Source organism: Alligator mississippiensis, chromosome 13 (genome assembly GCF_030867095.1).
Source record: "Alligator mississippiensis isolate rAllMis1 chromosome 13, rAllMis1, whole genome shotgun sequence".
Taxonomy (NCBI): Eukaryota; Metazoa; Chordata; order Crocodylia; family Alligatoridae; genus Alligator; species Alligator mississippiensis.
In genome coordinates this window covers 6,815,182-6,829,715 of record NC_081836.1, presented here as the reverse complement: position 1 = coordinate 6,829,715, position 14,534 = coordinate 6,815,182, and the positions used below count along the sequence as shown (strand labels likewise).

The 14,534-nt window shown below is 55.3% G+C and overlaps 1 protein-coding gene and 1 non-coding gene across 4 annotated transcripts in view; one reads left to right on the top strand and one right to left on the bottom strand.

Annotated features, from left to right (window-relative positions):
- LRRC38 (leucine rich repeat containing 38) overlaps positions 1-14,534 on the bottom strand; it is a 258,878-nt gene that overhangs the window by 94,012 nt on the left and 150,332 nt on the right. The window lies entirely within an intron of this gene.
- On the top strand, positions 2,479-2,552 carry TRNAI-AAU (transfer RNA isoleucine (anticodon AAU)). The gene has a single exon. It is a non-coding gene; the product is annotated as a tRNA-Thr (tRNA).

The following is a 14,534-nucleotide window of genomic DNA, read 5'->3' as shown; positions in this document are numbered from 1 at the left end:
CTGCAAGCTAGGCTGTAAACAGCCTCTGCCCCTGCTCCCTACCTCATTGCTGCTCATTTCTTACCAGACTCACGCAGTGTGCTGCTTGCGTGACACCAGACTGACCAGGTCGGTGTAGTCCGAGATGGATTCGGGAGCAGGTTCTGGAGCCTCTTGGATGTGCTCAATGCTACACCCAGCATCTCTTACAGCTCCCAGTCCAGGCCCGGGCAGGAGAAGTTGTGCTGCCCGACCAAGTAGTAGGTTCCTTTCAGGACTGTATTTAACACCAGGGAGCTGATGTTCTTCACGGCTGCACGAAAGGTGCCCAGGTCTTTGCAGGCAGCTTCCAAGCACAGCGCGGAGAGCAGGCACTCGGCCGCGGGCAGCGTCCCGGGGGCCAGAGGGTTGGGTTTCCTCACATCGCGCTTCAGAACCTGCTTCACTTTCTTCCTCAGTTTCTCTTCCTTCTCAGCCCACTTTTCCCTGGGAGGAAATGTCTAGTGAGTGATCCCGTGGGGTTACCTGCCTGCCTGGGAGCTCGTGTACAGAGAAACAGGAGGATGTTCAATGAAACCAAAAGGCAGAGCATTAAAATGGACAAAAGAGTGTGCTTTTGCCCATGCAATGCACAATTAGGTTGTGGAGCTTGCTCCCGTAAGGGGCCAAGAGCCGGGCAGGAGGTGGAGACAGGAACATGCTGCCAGGACCAAGGGGCTGGAGTAAAACCACCTTGCTGGGTCTGCACCATCCCTGGTGGGCAGTGAGTGTCGAGCTCCGGGTGAAGCTCTTCCCACATCCCTTGCAGGAGAAGGGCTTCTCCCTGGTGTGCACGCGCAGATGCTGCGTGAGCGTAGATCTCTTGGTGAAACTTTTCCTGCACTGCGTGCAAGTGAACGGCTTCTCTCCCGTGTGCACGCACACGTGTGCTTGGAGGTGATCCCACTTGGTGAAGCTCTTCTCGCACTCGGGGCAGAGGTAGAGGTTCTCCCCCGTGTGCACCCGCAGGTGATTTCTGAGCGTTGAGCAGCGGGTGAATCTCTTCCCACACTGCGTGCAGGAGAAGGGCTTCTCCCTCACGTGGATGCGCTGGTGCTTTGTAAGCAGTGAGCTTTCAGTGAAGCTCTTCCCACACTGGGTGCACAAGAAAGGCTTCTCCCCTGTGTGTACCCGCAGGTGCGCTCGAAGGTAATCCCGCCTGGTGAAGCTCTGCCAGCACTCGGTGCAGTGGTACGGCTTCTCTCCTGTATGCACGTGCTGGTGGACTCGCAAGTCTTGTAGAGAAACAAAGTTCCTCCTACTCTCAGAGCAGAGGCGGGGGTGCTCCCCCACGTGTGCTCGCTGGTGCCTGATGACCCGGTATTTAGGTCGGTGCCTCTTCCGTCCCTCATTGCAAAGGTGCTCCTTCTTGTGTGCTACTCCATGCCCCCGGAGCTCCTGAGAACCTGTGGTGTGGAGATGTGGAAGGTGGTACCTGTGCCAGGGGCTGGAGCCCAGTTGGAGGGGCCATGTGCAAGCTCCACCATGCGGTGAAGCCGATAGGAAATGCTTGGCACTTGCTCGCTGGCCTGCTTGACGGTCTTGAGCCGAGAGGGATGCTCTTTCTTTCCTAGAAGCTGTGTCACTGAGCTGGTAGAGCATTGACTGTTCAGTTTGAAGTTCCCTGATTGAAGTCCTTCCTCTGGCAAGGTGTGTGGCCTTGTTACCTGGTGTGGTGTGTGAAGAGGAGAAACTTGTGAGTTGGGCGAGGAGGCAGGAGGTCACAGCTTCTGCAGCCCGGCTCCCCGCTGCTGCCTGCCCACTGTGGACTTGGGCACCGGAGGCTGGTTCTCCATTGCTGCATGCACACCCAGGGGGCCGTGCCAGCCAGATCTGAGCGCAGGGCAGGATGTGTCCTTGGGCGGAGGGGGTGGCAGCTCTCTGGCTCTGCACGCACTCCTCGGGAGGCAGGGGGGACCTGCACACCCCACATCTATCCACATTGTGGGCGCAGCCTGCGGGCTCAGGCTCCCACCCTGCTCCCCTACCCTGGGACCGCTGCAGCCCAGTGGGCACGACCCAGCATGGCAGGGAGCAGTGGGGCAGTCCCAGCCCCCGCCTTCCCCAACTACCCCTATCTCCCCTTCCCTCCCTATGGGGGCTCAATAGCGCCCCTTCCTACACCCCGCATCAGGACCTGCTTTCTGGGCTGCCTGGGGCCATGTGCATGTACCGCCCTCCTCCAGCTCCTTGCCAGCTCCTGGCAAATTTGAACTGTGCCAGCCTGCAGGGAGTTCATGGCAAAACTGCAAAATTCACGGGCTTCCCCGGTAAAATGAGAAATCCACATTTGCCTCCGGTTAAAGGTAAAATCCACGATTTAATCCATTTTTTTCCGAGGGAAATGGAAAGCCCTGATCATCAGGCTCCTGTAGGGACACAAATGAGCTAAACTGATTTCTTGACAGAAACCCTGAATGACACAGCTGAAATTCCCATGATTTTGACCCAAAGACAGAAGGCTTTGTGGCTTAGTTGGCTAAAGCACCTGTCTAGTAAACAGGAGATCCTGGGTTCAAATCCCAGCAAGGCCTACTTCTTGCATTTGGCATGGCCCTGTAGCTCAGGTTGTAGAGGCCTGGGCTTGGGAGTTTAAATCTCACTATTTCCTTGCTTTATCATGGGATAAATTTTGGAGCTCTGGACTCTAAAACCAATCATTATTCAAACCTAGTCAGATCATTGTACTCAGTCGCAAGAGGTCCCTCATAAGTCACAGGGTCTGTCTACACATGCAATTAATGCTATTTGGGTTTACTGCTCAGTAATTTACTGTGCAATGAGCCAGCCCTGGGATGTTGTCTACGCATGCATCCATTTGGAAGAGATTTCCTCCTTATGGGAGCAGCCTGCTCCAGGCCTCCTGTGGCCCTGCTCTGCCTCCCTGCCGTAGCTAGCAGAAGGTGGAGGCTCCAGCCACAGCTGCGTGCGTCCTAGGATCACTCTTTAAAAGGTAGTCCAACATGATGCTCCCTGGCCACCTGCTTTCCTGCCCCACAGCAGTCTGCAGCATGCTGGTGCAGCCCTCTATGACTCTGTCTGCAGATCCTGTGCCCACCGTGGGAGGGCTGCTCCACCCCCAGGCCCCAGCAGTGAGGGTGGCTGCTGCTCCCCCTGCACTGTCTGCTCCCCCTTCTGCAGCATGAGGCCAAGGCCAGCAGGGCCTGCCTGTGGTGCAGCTGCTGCTCAGGTGCTCAGGGGTCACATGGACTCTTGCAGGGTAAAGGTGAGCAATGATAGGCATGTGACTTGTTGGTCTAGGGGCATGATTCCTACTTAGGATGTGAGAGATCCTGGGTTTAACTCCCAGATGAGCCCTGGTTAGTGCTGTGCCTGGGCAGCCTGGTGTGCTGAGCATCCCCTTCTATCTAGCTCCAGAGGCAGCTGGCGCCATTTCCCTGGTGCAGCTGGTGCATGTCCCAGAGCAGGGAGGTTTAGGCACCTTCTTGCCCCTGTCTCCTTGGTCCCCCAAGCCAAGGGTCCTTTTCACCCTTGCTCTGTTATCTTCTAACCGTGGCCTGACAAGGTGGCTTCACTCTTTCCATCCTCAAGGCTGCCTTTGTGTCTAGGATCACTTGAACATGTTAGCAAAAATTCACCCCATATAGCACAACAACTATTAATGCATTTGCTCACCTGTGCTATTAATATTTTAGGATGCAATTGTAACACGGAGTATATAGGCCATAGCACCATCGAGCTGGGCCGTGGGGTTGTCACAATCCAGCACACACAGAAAACTTGTGTCTGGAATGAACACACACACACACACACACACACACACACACACACACACACAGATCTACAAGGTCCCTTCCGACCCTACATCTATGAACCTATGGGACAGTGATGACAATCAATTAATTGAATCACTGTCCCCAATTCAGGCTGAATCTGAATTGAATAGGGCCCATTTTGCGCACCCCTTCCGGTGCCCCCGACTTCTCTGTGGGACCCCAAAGCACATGGAAGAGGAGAAGGAAAAAAATCCCCAAGTACATCAGGTGGGAGATCTTCTGGCAGAGTGGGGATGAAAAGGAAAGGGAAGCATTAAAGCATCTGACCCCATGATGCAACGGTAGCATGTCTGACTCCACCTGAGATGGCTGTGTGTGCAAATCACGCTGGGGTCAAGTAACTCATTGTGAGTGGTTCCTGGGAGAGCCCCACTCTTCGTGGTGTTTTAGTTGATGGTGAGGTGGTGGGCAGGGACCAAAGGTCTGTAGCCAGGTGAGAGAGGGAAGAGGTGCAGCAATCCCTCTTGCACAGGTGAGACGTGTGGAAGGAGGTGCAGTGAGACAGGAGCAAGGGGCAGTGGGTTTCAGCCGGAGGAACCTGCCCCAGGGCTCTACCAAGAGCAGAGTTGACATCTGTGTACCTGGAGCCCACGGTGGGACCATGAGAGCAATGGACACGTGGGCGCTGGGCTCCCTGCTTCTTCCCATCTCGTGCTGTGGCCAGTCCCCAAGACCTCCTGTGCAGCCAGCCAGGCAGGCAGCAGGTGGTGGAGGCTGCGTGTGCAAATTGCACGAGGCTCGGGGGTTTTGTCTTTGGGGGACTGTGAGAGCCTGGTCCTGTGGGGTCACACTCATCCTCTGCTGGTAGGGAGGGAGGGATAGAGGCCAAGGAGGGCTTTTTGCCTGAAATGGTGGTGAAAGGAGATTTACGCTCCATTTTGGAGGATCATTTCATTCTCTCCCTGAGTCCAGGTGTTTCGGTATTGCGCCTCTTTGCTAACAAAGGCAGCTACATGCCCAGACCCCTGCACCGGTGATGGCGGAGCTGGGCTGAGAGTGTAGATTAGATGCTTTTTGCGGATGCTGAAGACAGCACAAAGCCTCCTTAGCTGCACCTGTTACCCGATCGCCTGCTCTATTTACCAGTGGGTTAATATAAGCATGCAACACATCTGGAATAATGGGATGGACATGAACTCAGTGATGGTTGTGTCTGTTTATTGCTGGACTAGGGTGCACAGGGAGCTCATTGCTGCTTGTTCCTGCTACTATGCCATTTCCCTTCCCACCAGAATTCGCTTTCCCCAGGATATTCTCCTCCAATGACTTTGCGAAGGCATCAGGTGAGGCCACGTGCTTTGGATGTCAAGGTGCGAAGGCATCCCAGTGACCCCGCCGGCATAGCAAGTGATACTAGAGCATCCTACTAAACTCTACAGGTGGTCTTTCAGTTGCATAGAAGTCCATAGAATTGCCCAGTATTTCCTGCCTATCACACCCTTTAGCTGCTGGGAGGAGTTTGGGGAAGACATTGCTGCTTTTCTCCCCCGATTCCCCCTCTCTCAAGAGCAGAGACCATATCTGGAAAAAATGGGACAGTGCCATTAGATCGGGGTGAGCAAAATGCGGCCCGCGAGCTGGATGCGGCCTGTGGGCCCCTAAAAAACACAGAAAATTAATATTTATCTGCTCGGGAAGCGACGCTGGCCCCGCTGCTGAGCAGGGCGTGGGGCAGCGGTCGCCCGACTTGGCGCTCTGGGAGGCAGGTGTGGGCGGTGGGCCCGGCCGTGCGGCCGCAGCCCCAGACAGCCGGGACCGGGTCCCTTCGGGGGGGGCGGGCCGCTCACTGGCTGTGGGAAGCCGCTGAGGGCTGCCGTGCAGGCACTCGGGGCACGTCAATATTCATTTTCTAAATTTCCTGGGCGCCCGCAGGCTGGATACAGTGGTCTGGCGGGCCGCACCCTGCCGGCCTCTGCCTTACATCTTCTCACCTCGGGTTACTTTGTGCGGTCGAGCAGAGGTGCTGCCGTGGGTTATGGGGAGGCTGCAGGTTTGCAGAGGAGCCCGAGCGTGTGAAACCCCCGAACGTAAGGGCGCAGAGGAGGGAAGTTGCAGCTGCTGGACACGTGCTCCGGCCCTGGTCACGTACAGCCGGGCTCGGTCTCTGTCCTTGCAGGCCTCGGACGCATCGGCAGGAGACACGGATGGGGGAGCAGCGGGAGAGAGGCGAGGACGGAGAAAAACCAGCTGGAGAAACAGGATGCGAAGGGAAGGGACCCTGGACAGAGCGGCCTCCCTGCCTCTAGGGCTCGATCATGTATTGGCCAAATCTCAGCTCCACGAAACTTATGTATTAGCCAAATCTCGGCTCCAAATTTCACGCGCTTCCTTTGGCCGAGCCTCCGTTGAGCGACCCGGAAATGGGCCTCTGCCCTTGATGGTGTTGCACTTGTGCAGCAGTCAGGTGGCAGGTGGGCAACCCTGTAAGCAAGGCGTGTGTCGCCGCCGCCTCGTTCGTAAAGCTGTGGATCTGGGTGGTGGTCTTGTGCAGCGCAGCCGCCCTGTAGTCAGGGTCCAGGCCAGCTGCCAGATGTAGCTGCCAACGGCGCAGGCTCCCGTAAGCGGGGTGCGTGCTGCCTCCTACCACACAAGAGGGGGAGTGGGTTTGGACGTGCGTAGTGCTGGACGTCCTGTAACTGGGAGGCCAGGTCCGCTGCCATAGCCCTCCAGTCAGAGAGGTGCCCCTGTAAGCAGGGTGGGCATAGCCTCCTTGCGCTGGCGTGAGCGAGCCGGAGCAGTCTGCAGCGCGGTGCCGCAGGGCGGCCTTGCAAACAGGAGCCGAGTCTCGTGGGGTGATGGCAAACTCCTTAGACCCCAGAGCTGGATGACCTTCCCGTGGCTGGGTTGAAGTCTGTGGCCTCCTCTCCGATCCCTGTGTGCAGGCATCGGTCCTTCTCTCTGCATCTATGCCTGGCACATCCGGACGGCTGGGCCACCCTGTAAGGAGGGTGCGAGTCCCGTGCCCCTGGTGGAGGGCGAGGTTCTGCAGAGCTGTAGACCACCGTGTAAGCAGGGTCCAGCTCTCTCACTGTGCCTTTGGGGACAGCTCTGTCCTTTGCCTGGCTGAGGGGCCCCCCTGTAAGCAGGCTCTGCGCCTTTCCCTTTTGCCCTCTGTGGTGCCGGTCTCAGCCTTCTTGCCCCCTGGGAGCGGAGGAGGATTTTCCTGTGGAAGGCTGGAGGGCAAGCGGTTTGCAGCATGGAGCTCCTTTCCAGCCTGGGAACAGTCTTTTTCCCCTTGTGAATGTGTGGATGGCGCAAGAGAGGAGTGCCTGGGTGCGAAAGCGTTTGTTATTTTCTTTTTGTTCTTAAAATCGCTGCAGCGTACTTTCTTTTCTTCCCAGTGCTGGAAAAGGGGTGAGATGCATCCTCGTAGCCTTCTCCTCCCACCTCATCTAGGGGATAAAGCAACATTACAGATTTCCATGCCTTCTAGCCTTGGGGAGCATTAGGCCCCCTCTCTAATACTTTTGGGCACGTGACCTCCTTGTACCTCAGGGTACGGGTCTTATGCCCCCTCTTTTTGGTGGCTAGAGTGTTATTTTGGCCACTTGGTAGCTTGCACAAAGGGTTACTGCCACCCTTGAGGGAAGGCTATGTATTCCCTTCCTGAGACCCTGGAAACGAGTGCCCTGGCACTTGGCCAGCCGTTCTTGTGTGCCCCCGCCCCTGGCCTGCAGCCTGTAAGCAGGGTCCAGGTCCCCTTCATTCTCCGGGTCTGGTTCCACTTGGAGAGGCTGGCCAGAGAGAATAGCCACGGACTACAGGGAAGGTTCAGGCTTCTGGAGCCTACTGGATGTGTTGGCACCCCGAGACGTAGTGACCTTCCTGTAGCTCAGGTCCAGGTCTTTGCTCCTCTGTTCTACTGCTCCAGGCACTATTGAGACGGCCTCCCCCGGCACCCTGTAAGCAGGGCTGCACCCCCACCCCTTCTGGCCGTGGGGGAGGAGGCCTTGCTTAGTCCTTTGGGCTCTGGCTTCTGTGACGGGAGCCTAAAGTCATGGGGCTTATGTCCCCAGACATGGGGCAGCATTGACCCCTGATCGAGACCGCATGAGGCAGCTGTCAGCTGGCATTCAGGTCTTTGCAGGTTGTCTCCGGGCTTCACGCCCCAGCAGCCAGCTGTGTGGAGGGAGCACCGCCCTGTAAGCAGGGTTGCCGGTGCTTGCAGTCACTGTTCATGGTGCCGCCTGAGCAGTCCTGGCCCATCGCACTCTGCTTCTGGCTGGATGTCAGAGGCCGAACCTGCAGACGTCTGCTCTTCCCACTTTGCACGGACTGATGATGGAGTGGCAGCAGGTTCGTGTACAGGTAAGAGGAGAAGAGAAGTTAGGGCCTGTAGTCTCATCCTCTGACGTGCTGACTTCAATCCAATGCCCGTCTGTTTTCTAAGGCCCCAGAAGGAGAAGCAGGGAAATGACAGACAAGCAGCAGTTAGTCACTAAGGAGGGAGGAGACCCACGTGAGCCCACCCGGAGAGAAGGTAAAGGAGTTCGAACACAATGTCTGTCCTCTCTGCAAGTTGTATCCCCAAGTTGTTGACCTTGTGATGAACATGTCGTGGAAGGTTTGGAGCGGTGGGACCCCCTTATACACAAGATTCGTGCCTTAGGTCCTCCTGTTGTCATACACGGGTGAGTGCTAGCGGGGTACCCCTCATTTAGGAAACCGGACGTATGTCACACACCCCTTGTTTTGAAAGGACAGCAAGCTTGAGAGTACAATAGGCGGTGTGAGCTACATTACTGTATATGTTATGGGGGGTGTGCAATTCATTGCCAGTCAGCTGGACTTCTGTCTTGTGTACTATTGCAGGTCCCTGAAGGGCAGCTGGACAAGAGTGAACGGAAGCAGGAAAAGAAACTGGGGAACAAATAGTGTGGGTTGGGGTGGGCGGGAGGGAGGGAGGGAGGGAGGGAGGGGAATTGTTAATGCATGCTTAGACGAGTCCTGATGGAGACGGTGTGCATCTCTCCACTTTCAAACGCCCATTAGGAGCAAGCAGCCCCACGCTTCAAGTTGCACCGTGCATTCGGTCTTGGGTTGGCGCCGATTGTGCGTGGCGAGGCTGAGGCATTGTGCCGGTTGTGCGTACTGATATGCGGCAGTTGAGGGTTTTGCGGGTTGTTTGGCTTTGCTAGTTAAGCGGTTGATCCAAATAGATGCGACTGAAGGCAGCGTGTAGGTTTTTCTTGTTGAGCGGGTCTCGGTGGTAGTGTAGAAACGCAGGTTTGTGCTCGGTTCTGTTCGTGGCTTGGCTGTAGCTGCTTTGGCTGGAGGTTGCGGGGCCAATTTGAGGCTGTTTGTGGTCCAGTTTGTTTGTGTCTGGAAGTGAAGTCTCCATGGGTGCTTGAAAGTGTTAATCTCCAACTCCAATTGGGACAAAGATCTTGTCCTGTGTCCAAACGATCATAAAGTTAGTTGATGCGGTCATTGTGAAGGCGGTAGGAACAAGCGGGCCTAAGATGTACACGGTCGAATAATAAATGGTATAAAAAACTTTTCTCCTTGTGGCTGGTGCGTTTCTGCACTGAGACGATTGGGTCATTATCCTTCCTACTGAGGCTGGCTGAAGGAATAAACCTTTTCATTCTGTCTACCCATCCGACCTGTGTTCCTGCTCGTTTACTGCAGCTATTTCCTGTTGTGACTTACAAGCGGTAAGAGACTGTGTAACAGATGGTTCCTAGTCGTCAGTTCACAATTGTTAATGCCCGGTAGGAAATCAGTCCCGATTCTGTGAGGAACTGAAAATAAGGTACAGCGAAGTAGTGATGCTTTGGTATGATCTGTGGAAGTCCAGCTGATCCCTGTCTAAAAAGAGAAACTGGTCCCAATAAAAGTAAAATATTTAGGACTAACTTCTCAGCTTCTTGGTGTTTTTTAGTTGCAGTGTTTCAGACCGTAGTCTCTGAATGCCTCTGGTACGAGTCTTGCTTCTTCTACTAGCACGGTGGGTGCTCTTTCTGTACCGGGCTGGGTCACGGCAGTGGGAAGATGCACTTGTCCCCTTGCGAGAACGAGAATGCCTGTGTCGATCCCCAGTCGCCTCCAGGTTTTCGCGAGTCCCTGAAGTCCAGCTGTGGTCCCCCCCCACCCCCATGCCTGTTCAATGTAATGGCTTTCAGCCATGTCTCCCGATTTTTCATCCCTGAGGGGCCACTGAGTTGTGAGGGAGCCAGACACATTTTCTCACTGCCATTATATTTTTAAAATATATAACTTTTTAATTCATTTTGAATTTATTTTCGGCCATATTATTTTAATTCTTGGGGAAACGGTGAGTCAGTGACGGTAAAGCAAGGGAAGTCTGAGAGGAGTCTAAGATGGTCCTAGGGTCTGCATTACTACAGGAACACAACCCCATATTAACCAGCTCCCGGGGAGGGCTGGGGCCCAAGGCCTGTGGCGCACCCTTGGTCTCTCCAGCTGTCTCCCTCCTATGTCACAGTGCTAGTGCAGGGTTTTTATTATCTCGATCTCTATATTGCGCGCTCGCTCTCTCTCTCTCGCTCTCTCTCTCCACCTGATTTGGCTGTACTTGCACCTCTGCCCGAGCCCTGGCACCCTGGCAGTCTGAGTACTACAATGTGGCCAACCTGCTGTCCCTTTAATTGCTGTGGCCAGAGGCACCGGGTCAAGAGGCGTAGCCGACAGCCTGCTCACCAGGAGAGCTTGCTAGCCTGGTGGGGAGGGTGCTGGCTTAGGGCCTTGGTATCATGGGTTCAAATCCCACCCTGGCACTGTGAGAAAGTACCCTGAATAAACTGGTCTGTGGGAAAAGTTCTTTACTTCCAGGCCCCCGACTCTTTCATTGCTGGGCCCAGAGGCATCGAGATAAGAGGCGCACCCGACAAATCCTTAACAAGAAGAGGTAGCTGGTGTTGTGGGTGAGGTGCTGGATTGAGACTGGGAATTATGGGTTCAAATCCCACCCTGGCACTGTGAGTAAGTACCATTAATAAGCTGGTCTCTGGGACAAGTTCTTTACTCCTGGGGCCCTGGACTCTTTCATTGCTGTGGCCAGAGGCACCGAGATAAGAGGCGCACCCGACAGGTCCTCAGCAAGGAGAGCTTGCTGGCCTTGTGGGTGAGGCGCTGCCTTGAGACGCTGGAGGCATGGGTTCTAGTCCCATGCGTGTCTGGGCTGGTGAGTGATCCTGTGTGAGCCCAAGACCCATGGCCTGGGTGCCCCCCTAGCTGTGCTGTTTGAGCGCACAGCAGCTGGGGTTGGCTCCATGCTGCTGCTCAGCGTGACTTAGGCTGCTGGTTACTGTTTGTCACCTGACCTTTTGGAGGTCACGGAGAGGTCGCCCGGGTCTGGGGGCGTCCGGTTTTGGCACTCCAAATGTACATGTACAGTGTACAGTCATACGTCCAGTGTACAGTCGTCCAGGTGAATGTAGAAGTCCACGTGGACATGACTAGTCTGGTTTTACGTTCACCTGGACGACTGTAAACTGGACGTACAACTGTACACTGTACATGTACATTTGGAGTGCCAAAACCGGACGCCCCCAGACCCGGGCGACCTCTCCGTGACCTCCAAAAGGTCAGGTGACAAACAGTAACCAGCAGCCTAAGTCACGCTGAGCAGCAGCATGGAGCCAACCCCAGCTGCTGTGCGCTCAAACAGCACAGCTAGGGGGGCACCCAGGCCATGGGTCTTGGGCTCACATAGGATCACTCACCAGCCCAGACACGCACGGGACTAGAACCCATGCCTCCAGTGTCTCAAGGCAGCGCCTCACCCACAAGGCCAGCAAGCTCTCCTTCTCAGACACCTGTCGGGTGCGCCTCTTATCTCGGTGCCTCTGGCGGCAGCAATGAAAGAGTCAGGGGCCCCGGGAGTAAAGAATTTGTCCCAGAGACCATCTTATTAATGGTACTTACTCTCAGTGCCAGGGTGGGATTTGAACCCATAATTCCCAGTCTCAAGCCAGCACCTCACCCACAACACCAGCTACCTCTTCTTGTTAAGGATTTGTCGGGTGCGCCTCTTATCTCGATGCCTCTGGGCCCAGCAATGAAAGAGTCAGGGGCCCTGGGAGTAAAGAACTTGTCCCAGAGACCATCTTATTAATGGTACTTACTCACAGTGCCAGGGTGGGATTTGAACCCATAATTCCCAGTCTCAAGCCAGCACCTCACCCACAACACCAGCTACCTCTTCTTGTTAAGGACTTGTCGGGTGCGCCTCTTATCTCGATGCCTCTGGGCCCAGCAATGAAAGAGTTGGGGGCCTGGAAGTAAAGAACTTTTCCCAGAGACCAGTTTATTCAGGGTACTTTCTCACAGTGCCAGGGTGGGATTTGAACCCATGATACCAAGGCCCTAAGCCAGCACTCTCCCCACCAGGCTAGCAAGCTCTCCTGGTGAGCAGCTTGTCGGCTATGCCTCTTGACCCGGTGCCTCTGGCCACAGCAATTAAAGGGACAGCAGGTTGGCCACATTGTAGTACTCACACTGCCAGGGTGCCAGGGCTCGGGCAGAGGTGCAAGTACAGCCAAATCAGGTGGAGAGAGAGAGAGAGAGAGAGAGAGCGAGCGCGCAATATAGAGATCGAGATAATAAAAACCCTGCACTATCACTGTGACATAGGAGGGAGACAGCTGGAGAGACCAAGGGTGCGCCACAGGCCTTGGGCCCCGGGAGCTGGTTAAATATGGGGTTGTGTTCCTGTAGTAATGCAGACCCTAGGACCATCTTAGACTCCTCTCAGACTTCCCTTGCTTTACTTAGCCAAGGGAGCATCACTGCACCTGCGTGAAAGGGGGACCTGTTACATAACACCTGGTGCGTGGAAGTGGGGTGCAGATTGAGATGCAGGGGCAGAGCCACAACAAAAAGGGACCTTGGGCAGGTAAAGTGGGGCTCAGGTTGCAAGCCGGGAGCCTGAATCCAATGCTGTTACCCGAAAACCCCGACTCGACTGCTGCCCAACCCTGGAGGTGACCAGACATCAGAGCCACCTCTATCTCGGACCTTAAGGCTTCCCCGATGGCAACAACTGCGTCTCAGTGAAGGCGGAAAAGTTTCCCAATCTTACCCAAACAGCAGCCAGGCGCCCAACTCCCTTAAACCCGCCAGCATTCAGAACATAGCCCTACCCCCCAGCAAGCCCCACTGCCCCATGGAGCAGCGCCGGCTCACGCCGCTCCGCACCTCTTCTCCAGCCCTGCAAGCACCGCGTCCCGCAGGCCGGGCCCGCCACCTCCGCCAAGCCCCGCGGCTCCTGGCTCAGCCCTGCCCCGAGCAGGGCTGGCTTTCCCCGGCGCCACGGGACGGCAGCACTGAGCAAGGGTTTTTCCTTCGGTACATTTTTTGTTTTTGGATGTGGATCAGCCAAAAGCAAGAGTAGCTTTGTATCTTATGTCAGTCAGAAGCCTCCACTTAGTCAAATGCATTTTTGTTTCAACAGTTCAAAAATATTCATTCCCTCCCTCCAGCCAAATGTGCTGGGAAATGTGCTGACCGTCACTGACTCACCGTTTCCCCAAGAATTAAAATAATATGGCCGAAAATAAATTCAAAATGAATTAAACAGTTATATATTTTAAAAATATAATGGCAGTGAGAAAATGTGTCTGGCTCCCTCACAACTCAGTGGCCCCTCAGGGATGAAAAATCGGGAGACATGGCTGAAAGCCATTACATTGAACAGGCATGGGGGTGGGGGGGGACCACAGCTGGACTTCAGGGACTCGCGAAAACCTGGAGGCGACTGGGGATCGACACAGGCATTCTCACAGGATGCCCTTGCTCCTCCAGTGTGCAGTGCATGTGCACCCCGAGTCTCCCTCTGGGGACCCTGAGCTCAGAGTTAGGGGCCTTTCTCTGTCTGGGAACAAGTGCAGGTGCCTGGCCATGGCCTCAATGGCTTCTTGTGGCAGTAAGGTCTACAGCCTCGTTGTGTATAATGGTGGGGGGGGAGCATCCCCTCTTCAAGGCACTGCTTTTCAGTTTCATTGAACGCCCTCCCTTTTCTATCCACACAAGCCTCTAGGCAGGCAGGTGACTGAGCGGTTTCATGCACTCAATATTTCCTCCCAGGGAAAAGTGGGCTGAGAAGGAAGAGAAACTGAGGAAGAAAGTGAAGCAGGCTCTGAAGCGCGATGTGAGGAAGCCCGGCCCTCTGGCCCCCGGGACGCTGCTCTCCGCGCTGTGCTTGGAAGCTGCCTGCAAAGACCTGGGCGCATTTCGCGCTGCTCTGAAGAACATCAGCTCCCTGCTAAAGCCAGGGGGACCCCTGGTAATGGTGACCGTGTTGAAAGAAACCTGCTACGTGGTTGACCAGCGCAGCTTCTCCTGCCTGGACCTGGACCAGGAGTCAGTGGAAGAAGCCATTAAAATGCTGGGTTTGACATCAAGTCCATCAAGGAGATTCAGGAACGTTCCCCAAACACCTTTGCAGACTTTGGAGCCTTGCTCCATGTGGTTGCACGCAAGCGGGGCCCTAAACCAGCGCGAGGAGGAGCATTGCTCAGCGCTGACACCAGCTCGAGTCCTCGTCTGCTCTGCATCGCACCTGGGAAATGCTCTCGGGCGAGCCACTGTGTTCAAAAATTACCTTTTGCTTTTCAATAAAGTGGAGCTGGAAACCTCCGCCAGCTTGAAAGGGTTATTAGTGCTGCCTACCACCTTTTGGGGGGCCTGTCTCCTGCAGCGTCGGGGGGTGCAGTGGAGCAGCCAGCTTCCAGAAACAAGAGCACTTTGTTAGTG